The 12107-nt window shown below is 41.2% G+C and overlaps 1 protein-coding gene, 1 long non-coding RNA gene and 1 pseudogene across 9 annotated transcripts in view; 2 read left to right on the forward strand and 1 right to left on the reverse strand.

Annotated features, from left to right (window-relative positions):
- The window catches only part of EIF2B3 (eukaryotic translation initiation factor 2B subunit gamma), a 147316-nt gene that overhangs the window by 26371 nt on the left and 108838 nt on the right, over positions 1 to 12107 (forward strand).
- Positions 1 to 12107, forward strand: part of LOC144333844 (uncharacterized) — a 30531-nt gene that overhangs the window by 16641 nt on the left and 1783 nt on the right. The window lies entirely within an intron of this gene.
- Positions 5847 to 6791, reverse strand: LOC704843 (E3 ubiquitin-protein ligase CCNB1IP1 pseudogene; annotated as a pseudogene).

A 12107-nucleotide genomic window follows, 5' to 3' on the forward strand; every position in this document is an offset into this window, starting at 1 on the left:
CATGTTACAACAAAGAACAAACTATGCCAATGAAATCCCCATGCTGGAGACAGCTTATTAGAAAGAATGAGCATATGTACTATTTTTAGATGTTCAAAAAGCTAAATGCAAGTTATTTTCAGTTGTTTGTTTGATGTCTTTATCAAATTACGAATCTCTGTCATTCTTTCCTGGAACCTTTCATTTTTCCCAGGGATTTTTGTTTGTCAGATTTCTATCAGCTTGAAAAGAGTAAATACAGTTGGTCAAGGGAAGATCTGAGAACTTGGTCCCAACTTGCTTAAAGACTTTATTAAGTGGCAACATTCCTTAAGACTGCTTTGGTGGGCTGTGGTTGCTTAGGACAACCTCAGTGTAATCCTGATGAAGCCTTCCTTGAGTTTACTGGTGGCACAGTGAAAAGCCCAGCCTTACTGGCAGAAACAAGTTGGATGTAGAAATTTTAGAGCCTTTTTTTTTTTTTTTTTGGCCAAGAAATCTCAGTGGAGCTTTTCTTTTGACTTTACTAACCTAGTATATGTATCTACAACACTGAAATGTTTTCATCTTACTTTCTCACAGACTGTTACTTGTTGGAACTCTGATCTGTGGGATAGGACTTCTGTAGCCCTGTACTTAATTTGACAGCCAAAAAACTTACAAGCCCTGTGTTTGAGCCTGATTCTTTTGAGTCATTTTCCTTCCTTTAGGACCCTGTCAGGGAATGAAGGGCTACAGGGTAGAGGGAAAAGGTACTAGCTAGCAATTGTGATAACACAGACTGTCATCACAAACTTACTCTATCATTGGATAATAAGCAGCCCGCATGACTTAGATTTTTGGAAGCTCTTAGTAGGGCCACTTATTCTACTCTGAATCATAAAGTAACACTACAGCCCGAGTAGTGGAATGGTGCAGTACAATTTATGGGAAGTCAGTAAGCATTCTGTCACCATGACCAGGGAGTTCATTTGAAGTAGCCTGTAGCTACATAGGCTCTTAACTTAGGCATCATCTGCACCAACAAGACTTCCCTGGTTGGCCAGGCACAGTGGCTCATGCCTGCAATCCCAGCACTTTGGGAGGCTGAGGCGGGTGAATTGGTTGAGCCCAGGAGTTTGAGACTAGCCTGGACAACGTGGCAAAACCCTGTCTCTACAAAAAATGTAACAATTAGCCAGGTGTGATGGCATGTGCCTGTAGTCCCAGCTACTCAGGAGTCTGAGGTGGGAGGATCACCTGAGCCTGAGAGATGGAGGTTACAGTGAGCTGAGATCAGCCACTGTACTCCAGCCTGGGAGACAGAGCGAGACTCTGTCTAAAAAAAAAAAAAAAAAAAAAAAAACTTCCTCCCTGGTTTTCTGTTTTTTTGTTTGTTTGTTTGTTTTTTGAGACAGGATCTCACTCTTGCCCAGGCTGGAGTACAGTGGCACAATCTCGACCCACTGCAACCTCAGCTTGCTGGGATCAGGTGAACCTGTCACCTCAGCCTTCCCAGTTGCTGGGGCTACAAGTGTGTACCACCATGCCTATCTAATTTTTTGAAGAGACAGGGTTTTGCTGTGGTGCCCAGGCTCAAACTCCTGGGCTCAAGCAGCCTGCTCACCTCGGCCTCCCAAAATGTTGGGATTACAGGCATGAGCCACTGTGCCCAGCTGTCTGGTTTTTTAAGATTGGATCCGGTGTCATTTTTCTGTACTTACATAGGGATTAAAAAATATCTGTCATATTGTTGCTATACTGTGAGGCAAGAACTGTATCTGGGCCTGGCACAAAGAGTTTGTCCAATATTATTTGCTGAATGAATGAATGAATGATTGAATGACAGCTGGAAGCAAGTTCTTTGTAAACATTTAAAATAAGTTCCGGCCGGGCGCGGTGGCTCAAGCCTGTAATCCCAGCACTTTGGGAGGCCGAGACGGGCGGATCACGAGGTCAGGAGATCGAGACCATCCTGGCTAACACGGTGAAACCCCGTCTCTACTAAAAAATACAAAAAACTAGCCGGGCGAGGTGGCGGGCGCCTGTAGTCCCAGCTACTCCGGAGGCTGAGGCAGGAGAATGGTCTAAACCCGGGAGGCGGAGCTTGCAGTGAGCTGAGATTCGGCCACTGCACCCCAGCCTGGGCGACAGAGCAAGACTCTGTCTCAAAAAAAAAAAAAAAAAAAAAAAAAATAAGTTCCTCAAGTTCCTTACTCCCTTAATATAGACGCGCATGTTTAGGTCAGGTACAGTGGCTCACACCTGTAATCCCAGCACTTTGGGAGGCCAAGGCAGGAGGATCGCTTGAGCCCAGGAGTTTGAGGCCAACCTGGGCAAGATGGTGAGACTCCCTCATCACTACAAAATATTTTTTAGATTAGCCAGGCGCAGTGGCGTGCACCAGTAGTCCCAGCTACTTGGGAAACCGAAGAGGGAGGATCCCCTGAGCCCAAGAATTTTAGGCAGCAGTGAGCTGTGACTGCTGCACTGCTCTCCAACCTGGCCAATAAAGTGAGAAACTCATCTCTAAAAAATAGATGCATGTTTATGTGAGCCTAAGGATGAATTTCAGTGATTGTAGTTAGAAGAATTAATTATAGCATTGACTGCTTGGTGTTCACTTTATTTGCATCTGGCTGGTCCTCTACCCCAAGAATGTTCTCCCAGAGAAAGGATGATGATGATGATGATTTTTTTTTTTTTGAGATGGAGTCTCACTCTTTCGCCCAGGCTGGAGTGCAGTGGCACCGTCTCTGCTCACTGCAAGCTCCGCCTCCCGGGTAGCTGCATTCTTCTGCCTCAGCCTCCCGAGTAGCTGGGACTACAGGCGCCCACTGCCACGCCCGGCTAATCTTTTTTTTTTTTTTTTTTTGAGACGGAGTCTCGCTCTGTCGCCCAGTCTGGAGTGCAGTGGCCGGATCTCAGCTCACTGCAAGCTCCGCCTCCCGGGTTCATGCCATTCTCCTGCCTCAGCCTCCCGAGTAGCTGGGACTACAGGCACCCGCCACCTCACCCAGCTAGTTTTTTGTATTTTTTTAGTAGAGACGGGGTTTCACCATGTTAGTCAGGATGGTCTCGATCTCCTGACCTCATGATCCGCCCGCCTCAGCCTCCCAAAGTGCTGGGATTACAGGCGTGAGCCACTGTGCCCGGCCAATTATTATTGTTGTTGTTGTTGTTGTTTTGTTGTTGTTGTTGTTATTATTATTATTATTATTGAGACAGAGTTTCGCTCTTGTCACCCAGGCTGGAGTGCACTGGAATGCAGTGGCGCAGTCTCAGCTCACTGCAACCTCTGCCTCCCAGGTTCAAGTGATTCTCTTGTCTCAGCCTCCTGAGTAGCTGGGATTATGGGCGCATGCCACTACACCCAGCTGATTTTTGTATTTTTAGTAGAGACGATGTTTCACCATGTTGCCCACGCTGGTCTCGAACTCCTGACCTCAGGTGATCCACCCCAAAGTGCTGGGATTACAGGCGTGAGCCACTGTGCCTGGCAGGATTATTTTATTTTTTGTGATAAGGTAGGGTGATGTGGTGAAAAGAACACAGGCTTTCACAAGACAGGTAGACCTGGATAGATAATACTTGTTCTGTCTTCACTAGCTGTGTGACCTTGGAAGTTATGAGTCCCTTCCAAACTTGCATTTGATTCATCTATAAAATATTAATATTTTTAGCTTGTTCAACAAATATGTGTTGAATTCTTAGTATATATCCTATTCTAGATGCTATAAATATAGTGGTAATCCAGATAAAAAGGATACTTGTCCTCTTAGATCTACTCTATAAGGAGAGAGAAATAAACAAGGCGATCCTTCCACTTCAGCCCCAAGTAGCTGGGAATACAGGCACACACCACCATACCTGCCTAATTTAAAAAATTCTTTCTGTAGAGATGAGGTCTTACTGTGTTACCCAGGCTGGTCTCAAACTTCTGGGCTCAAGCAGTCCTCCTGTCTCCGCCTCCTAAAGTGCTAGGTTTACAGGTGTGATGAGCCACTGCACCCAGCCCTGTTTTTCACTTGACAGTATATCCTGGAAATCACTCCATTTCAGTTAATGGAGCCTTTTTTTTTTTTTTTTTTGAGACAGGGTCTCACTCTGTTGCCCAGGTTGGAGTGCAGTGGCACGATCATGGTTCACTGCAGCCTCATCCTCCTGGGCTCAAGCCTGTAGCTGGGACTAGAGGTACTCACCACCACTCCCAGCTGATCTTTTTTTATTTTTTGTAGAAAGGGGGTCTTGTGGCCGGGCGCGGTGGCTCAAGCCTGTAATCCCAGCACTTTGGGAGGCCGAGACGGGCGGATCACGAGGTCAGGAGATCGAGACCATCCTGGCGAACACCGTGAAACCCCGTCTCTACTAAAAAATACAAAAAACTAGCCGGGCGAGGTGGCGGGCACCTGTAGTCCCAGCTACTCGGGAGGCTGAGGCAGGAGAATGGCGTAAACCTGGGAGGCGGAGCTTGCAGTGAGCTGAGATCCGGCCACTGCACTCCAGCCCGGGCTACAGAGCGAGACTCCGTCTCAAAAAAAAAAAAAAAAAAGAAAGGGGGTCTTGCTTTGTTGTCTAGGCTGCTCTTGAACTTCTGGCCTCAAGCAGTCCTCCTGCTTCAGCCTACCAGACTGCTGGGATGACAAGTGTAAGAGACTGCTTGACCAGATTTTTTTTTAACAGCTACATAGTACCTCATTGTACATATATTTTTAAAAATCTTTTAAATTATTTTAACAGTCTCTTGAGGTCAGTAACACATTGGTAAACTTTCTGCAGAAATACATTCCTGAATAAGTAAACCAAAGGCAACAGTTGACAAAAAGGTAAAGAAAGAAGTAGCTTTATTTTAAAATACAGTCGTCCTTTGGTAGCTTTGAGATATTGGTTCCAGGAACCCTCACAGATACCAAAATCCTTGGATGCTCATGTCGCTTTTTTAAAATGGCATGGTATTTGCATATAACCTACAAATTCTCCCAAATATTTTAAATCACCTCTAAATTATTTATAATACCTACAGCGTAAATGCTATCCAAATAGTAGTTGTACAGTATTGGTTTTTAAACGGTATTAGTTTTTAATTTGTATTTTTTATTTTTATATTATTATTTTCATTTTTTTCTAGAATATTTTTGATATATGGTTGGCTGAATCTGCGGATGCAGCACATTTGGATACATAGGGCTAACTGTAAATGCCAGAAAAGTCAACTTTTAAAAATAACTTGATCAATGTGAGTTATTTTTAAATACAAACAGGGACTGAACATACATGCATCAAATTGTACTCTTATTCACTGACATAAACACACCTCCAAACAAGTTAATATGAAGGTAAATACATAAATATATACAAATAAATACACATACCCAAATAACAAGCCACATATCACCCACCATTTTCCATTTTTCACATAAACATACTGGCAAATACAGCAAAATATCAGTGTAAATTAACATACTTACATATACAGATATGCATAAATACCAGAATTCAAAGTGACATGGCATATAACAAAGGTACTTAAGGCATAAACAACATAGCTTAGTCAGAAACAGCCGAGAGTTGAAACAAATACTATTGTGACCTTTTCACTAGGGATGAAAATTCAGCAGTTCACAATGAAATTGAGATTAATAAAATGCTCATGCTTTAAATAATAGAGAAACCAGACTCTAAGCCATTCCCCATTGCCAATGAGTTTGTTATGTTGATAATGTGAAGACAACTTCAGAGACTTAAAAGCACAGGGAGACTGGGGTGTCCTATCTAGATAAAAGATTTGCTAAATGAAATTACTGAAGGTGAACATAGAAACATTCTGTAAAGTTAAGGAAATTATCTTTACATTTTTTAGAAACAGGGTCTCACTCTATTGCCCAGGCTGGAGTGCAGTGGCATGATCTTAGATCATTACAGCCTTAGACTCCTGGGCTCAAGTGATCCTCCCAGCCTCAACCTCCTAAGTAGCTGGGATCACAGGTGTGTGACACCATTCCTGGCTCAAATTCTTTTTACTTTGAAGGCCCTGCTAGAAACTTGCTGCTGCTCTAATTCGCCACTTGGAGAGGCAAAACTAAATAAGCTGTTGCTGGGTTCAGGTGCTATGGGAGAGCCTACAAAAAAATGGTCTGAACTGAATATCTCCATCGCCCCGATTTCAAACAGGTGTACTATCCAAAGGAAACTTGAGGTTGTTATTCCTAATGGGAAGCCAAAAACACCAGACTGTGCAATCACAGATGGTTCAAGGTGCCTTCATGGTTAGCAATAGGGATGTTACATAGCCTAAGGCTATCATAGAGGCCTTGGAGCTTTTGATACTGAAGATTGCGTTCCTTAAGTTTCTCAGAGATGTCACTGAACTTTTTCTTGTATTCTTCTAGCACTTTCTTCATGGAGGTGACCTCCCCTTTCATAGAGATCAATTCTACATCCTTGCTTTGTATTTGCTGAGTATATATCTTATCCATTTGTTTCAGATGGCCCTCAGCCTTGATGAAATTGTGTTCTTGATAGAGACGTTCCTGATGTACCTGATATGTCCTGAAGGCCACTGCTCGGGAGTTAATGTCCTACACGATCTCTTGTCGCAGTCCTGCCAATACCATAGCTTTATATTTCTCTGATGGACTGAGTTCTGTGTGGACAATATCTAGCTTTCCAGAAAGGGTACTTTTCAGGCATCACAGATAGCTGGTGAGCAACTTAACTCACCACTGCCATGCTGATCACAGAAGACGTGAGAGCAGGCAGTGACCCATGCATAGCCAGAGTTTGATGCGACACTTTCGATAATTACAAAGCAGCATGTCTTCACACAAAGACATAATAGGATAATGAGGACTCCAGAAGCTGAAGAGAGTCCATAAAAGAAAAATGCAATAATCATCTACTGTATATACAGGATTTACAGCACCAAAGAGGTCCAGACTGGAACAGTGAGACTCAGCTCTGGTTTCGGTCTCTTGGAATTTTACTTCTCTGGCATCACATGAATCCAGCTTCTATCTAGAAATCAAGTTGAACCACAGGATCTATCAATTACCTAGGATCGTCTGTGTAATGAAGAGAACTTAAGGCAGCTTATCTTGCTCAAAATTCAAGTACCAGGCTTTAGATCCCATCAGCCTTTAACCCTTTTTATTGAGAATGTCCAAATCCAAGCCCATTTGATTTTCAGGGGGTCTGTAGATAGGCCAGTTCTGGACTGGCACACGGGGTGCTGCAGACCCAGGCCTTCCCTCCTCAGTGAATTTCATCTTCACCCAGCCTACCAAAATGGAGAGGGAAAAAAAGTCATTGTACATATTTTACTCAACCAACTCCTATGTTTGGGTTTTTAGGTAGCTTCCAATATTTTGCTGCAATGAATAACTTTGAAATTAGTAGTTTGATATTGTTGTATGATAAATTCTTACAAGTGGGATTACTGGGTCAAAGGATAAAACTGCACGTGTAGCTTTGTTTAAAATTACCAAATTTCCATCCAAAAGTGTTGTACTAGTTAGCATTCCTAGCTACAATATATGAGAGTGTTTATTTCCACATGGACTCACCAAGCTAATGAGTTGCCCTACTTTATTTTACCAGTCTAATTGGTGAGAAATGATAGCTCAGAGTCATTTTAATTTTAATTTGCATTTTTCTTTTTCTTTTCTTTTTTTTTTTTTTGGAGTTGGAATCTCACTCTGTCACCCAGGCTGGAATGCAATGGCGCAATCTCAGCTCACTGCAAACTTCGCCTGCCTCAGCCTCCGAAGTAGCTGGGATTACAGCACATGCCACCATGCGCTGATATTTGTATTTTTGGTAGAGATCGGATTTTGTCATGTTGGCCAGGCTGGTCTCGAACTCCTGGGCTCAAGTGATCTGCCTGCCTCTGCCTCCTAAAGTACTGGGATCACAGGTGTGAGCTGCATTTTTCTTATTATGAGTGAAGTTAAATATCCTTTTATATGTTTAAGGACCATTTAAAAATTGAACACATTGTGATCTTTCTTTGTAAATTGTTCATGTACTTTATTTTTTCTCATTTTTAAAAGTACCTTCAGTTTTTGTTGTTTTCCCTCTTGAATTTGAGAAGTTCTATAACTGTAGCAGTTTGATGTCTTTTGACTTTGTGGTGTTTGGGGGCATGGAAAACTTTTTGGTTTTGTTTTGATACAGGGTCTTGCCCTGTCGCCTTTGTCGCCTAGGCTAGAGTGCCATGGCACGATCTCGCCTTACTGCAGCCTCCATCCCCTGAGCTCAAGTGATCTTCCTACCTCAGCCTCCCACGTAGCTGGAACTACATGCACACGTCACCACATCTGGCTAATTTTTTTTCTTTTTTGTAGAGACAGAGTCTTGATGTTGCCTAGACTAGCTAGTCTCAAACTCATGAGCTCAAGTAATCCTCACACCTTGGGTCTCTCAAGGTGCTAGGATTACAGGCATGAGCCACCACTCCCAGCCTTGTTTTTATATTTATGTAGTCAAATTTAATAATCTTCAATTCATCTGGATTTTGAATAATAGTTAGAAAGTTTCTTCCCACATTTAGGTCATAGAGAAACCTACTTTTGTTTCCTTCTAGTACTTGTATAGTTTCACTTTTTTACATTTAGGTCTCTGATCCATTTGACGTTTGTCTTGTGTACCGTATGAACAGTGGATCTAATTTTATCCTTTTTCCAAATATTTATTCAGTTTCCCATCACCATTTATTAAAATATTCATTTTGCCCTTGTTATTTAAGTTTCATGATTATCATATACTAAATTCCCAACCCAAGTCAATTTATATACACACATATATACATATACATATATATAGCCATAAAATCTTATTGATCATATTGTTAAATTTTCTATATCCACTTTTATTTTTTATCCACTTCATCTGTCTTTTACTAATAGTAGTGTGTTAAAGCTCCCTATTATTAGTGTTTTCTATTGATTTTTTTTTTTATACTTTAAGTTGCAGGTTATATAGGAATACATGTGCCATGGTGGTTTGCTGCACCCATCAACCTACATCTACATTAGGTATTTCTCGTAATGCTATCCCTCTCCTAGTCCCCCCACCCCCGACGGGCTCTGGTGACTGAGAACATGTAGTGTTTGGCTTTCTGCTCCTGTGTTAGTTTGCTGAGAATGATGGTTTCCATCTTCATCCATGTCTCTGCAGAGGACGTGAATGCATCCTTTTTTTATGATTGCATAGTATTTCATGGTGTATGTGTGCCACATTTTCTTTATCTAATCTATCATCGATGGGCATTTGGGTTGGTTCCAAGTCTTAGCTATTGTGAACAGTGCTGCAATAAACATACATGTGCATGTGTCTTTATAGTAGAATGATTTATAATCCTTTGGGTATATACCCCATAATGGGATTGCTGGGTCAAATGGTATATTTCTGGTTCTAGATCCTTGAGGAATCACCACAGTTGAACTGATTTACACTGCCACCAACAGCGTAAAAGCGTTCCTGTTTCTCCACCTCCTCTCCAGCATCTGGTTGTTTCCTGACTTTTTAATGATCGCCATTCTAACTGACATGAGATGGCATCTCATTGTGGTTTTGATTTGGATTTTTCTAATGACCAGTGATGATGACCTTTTTTTCATATGTTTGTTGGTCACATAAATGTCTTTTGAGAGGTGTCTGTTCATATCATTTGCCCACTTTTTGATGGGGTTGTTTTTTTCTTATAAATTTGTTTAAGTTCCTTGTAGATTCTGGATATTAGTCCTTTGTCAGATGGATAGATTGCAAAATTTTCTCCCATTCTGTAGGTTGCCTGTTCACTCTGATGATAGTTTCTTTTGCTATGCAGAAGCTCTTTTATTAGATCCCATTTGTCAATTTTGGCTTTTATTGCCATTGCTTTTGGTGTTTTAGTCGTGGAGTCTTTGCCCATGCCTGTCTCCTAAATGGTATTGCCTAGGTTTTCTTCTAGGGTTTTTATGGTTTTGGGACTTATGTTTAAGTCTTTAATCCATCTTGATTTAATTTTTGTATAAGGTGTAAGGAAGGGGTCCGGTTTCAGTTTTCTGCATATGACTAGCCAGTTTTCCCAACACTATTTATTAAATAGGGAATCCTTTCCCCATTTCTTGTTTTTGTCAGGTTTGTTAAAGATCAGATGGTTGTAGATGTGTAGTGTTATTTCTGAGGCCTCTGTTCCACTGGTCTATATATCTGTTTTGGTACCAGTACCGTACTGTTTTGGTTACTGTAGCCTTGTAGTATAGTTTGAAGTCAGGTAGCATGATGCCTCCAGCCAGCACAATCAAATCAGCTTCATCCTTGGGATGCAAGGCTGGTTCAACATACGCAAATCAATAAACGTAATCCTTTACATAAACAGAAGCAGTAACAAAAACCACATGACTATCTTAATAGATGCAGAAAAGGCCTTCAATAAAATTCAGCACCCCTTCATGCTAAAAAAACTCTCAATAAACTAGGTATTGATGGAACGTATCTCGTAATAATAAGAGCTATTTATGACAAACCCACAGCCAATATCATACTGAATGGGCAGAAGCTGGAAGCATTCCCTTTGAAAACCAACACAAGACAAGGATGCCCTCTCTTACCACTCCTATTCAACATAATATTGGAAGTTCTGGCCAGGGCAATCAGGCAAGAGAAAGAAATAAAGTGTATTCAAATAGGAAGAGAGGAAGTCAAATTGTTTCTGTTTGCGGACGACATGGGTGTATATTTAGATAACCCCATCGTCCTCTCAGCCCAAAATCTCCTTAAGCTGATAAGCAACTTCAGCAAAGTCTCAGGATACAAAATCAATGTGCAAAAATCACAAGCATTCCTATACACCAGTAATAAACAGAGAGCCAAATCATGAGTGAACGCCCATTCACAATTGCTACAAAGAGAATAAAATACCTGGGAATACAACTCACAAGGGATGTGAAGGACTTCTTCAAGGAGCGCTACAAACCACTGCTCAAGGAAATAAGAGAGGGCACAAACAAATGGAAAAACATTCCATGCTCATGGATGGGAAGACTCAATATCGTGAAAATGGCCATACTGTCCAAAGTAATTTATAGATTCAATGCTATCCCCATCAAGCTACCATTGACTTTCTTCACAGAATTAGAAAAAACTACTTTAAATTTCATATGGAACCAAAAAGAGCCTGTATAGCCAGACAATTCTATTGATTTCGTAATTCATCTCCTGATGTTTTTGCTTTATATGAGTAGTTTTGTCTTTTTTGCTGCATAGATATGAAGAATTATTGTATCTTCACTTTTAATTTTGGCTTCTAGCGTTATAAAAGATCTTTTGTTTTATTTAATGATTTTGGCATAATTCTACTTTGATAGCAGGATCACTTTCTTATTGTTTCCATTTGCCTGGTATATGTTTGCTTTTTAAACAATTTTTAACCTTTCTAAATCTCTGATTTAGGTCTATCTCTTGTATACAGCATGGAGTTAGATTTTACTTTCAAGCCAGTTGAAAATCTTTCACTTTCAATGAGTGAATTATGCTCATTTCCATTTATTGATATGACTGACATCCCTGTTGTAAATGCTGTTATTTTAATAATTTATTTTTGAGACAGAATATCACTCCAACGCCCAAGCTGGAGTGCAGTGACGTGATCATGGCTCACTGTAGCCTCGACCTCCTGGGCTCAAGCAATCCTCCCACCTCAGCCTCCCTGGTAGCTGGGACTAGAGGCACACACCACCACACCTGGCTAAATTTTTGTATTTTTTGTAGAGATGGCTAAATTTTTGTGTTTTTTTCGCCATGTTGCCCACGCTGGTCTCGAACTCCTGGGCTCAAGTGATACGACACTAGCTTCCCAAAGTGCTGGGATTACAGGCATGAGCCATTGCACCTGGCAACAACTGATATTAATAATAAGAATTGGCAAGTTAGGTTCAGTGATGACTTAAACCCTTGCTGGAGTGGTAGGGACAAAAGCCTGATTAGAGAGAATGGGAGAGGAATGAGAAAATGAAGACAGTGAGACAGCTAACTTTTTTTGAGAAATTATGATATGAAGGAAGATGAAAAACAGGGCAGAAATGGGACCAGAGTGAGGCTGGTTCTTTTTTTGTTCGTTTTTTTCAATGAAAAATTTCATACCTATAAAAGAGTGTGATACAAAAAAG

The sequence above is a fragment of the Macaca mulatta genome, chromosome 1 (assembly GCF_049350105.2).
Source record: "Macaca mulatta isolate MMU2019108-1 chromosome 1, T2T-MMU8v2.0, whole genome shotgun sequence".
NCBI classification, from domain to species: Eukaryota; Metazoa; Chordata; class Mammalia; order Primates; family Cercopithecidae; genus Macaca; species Macaca mulatta.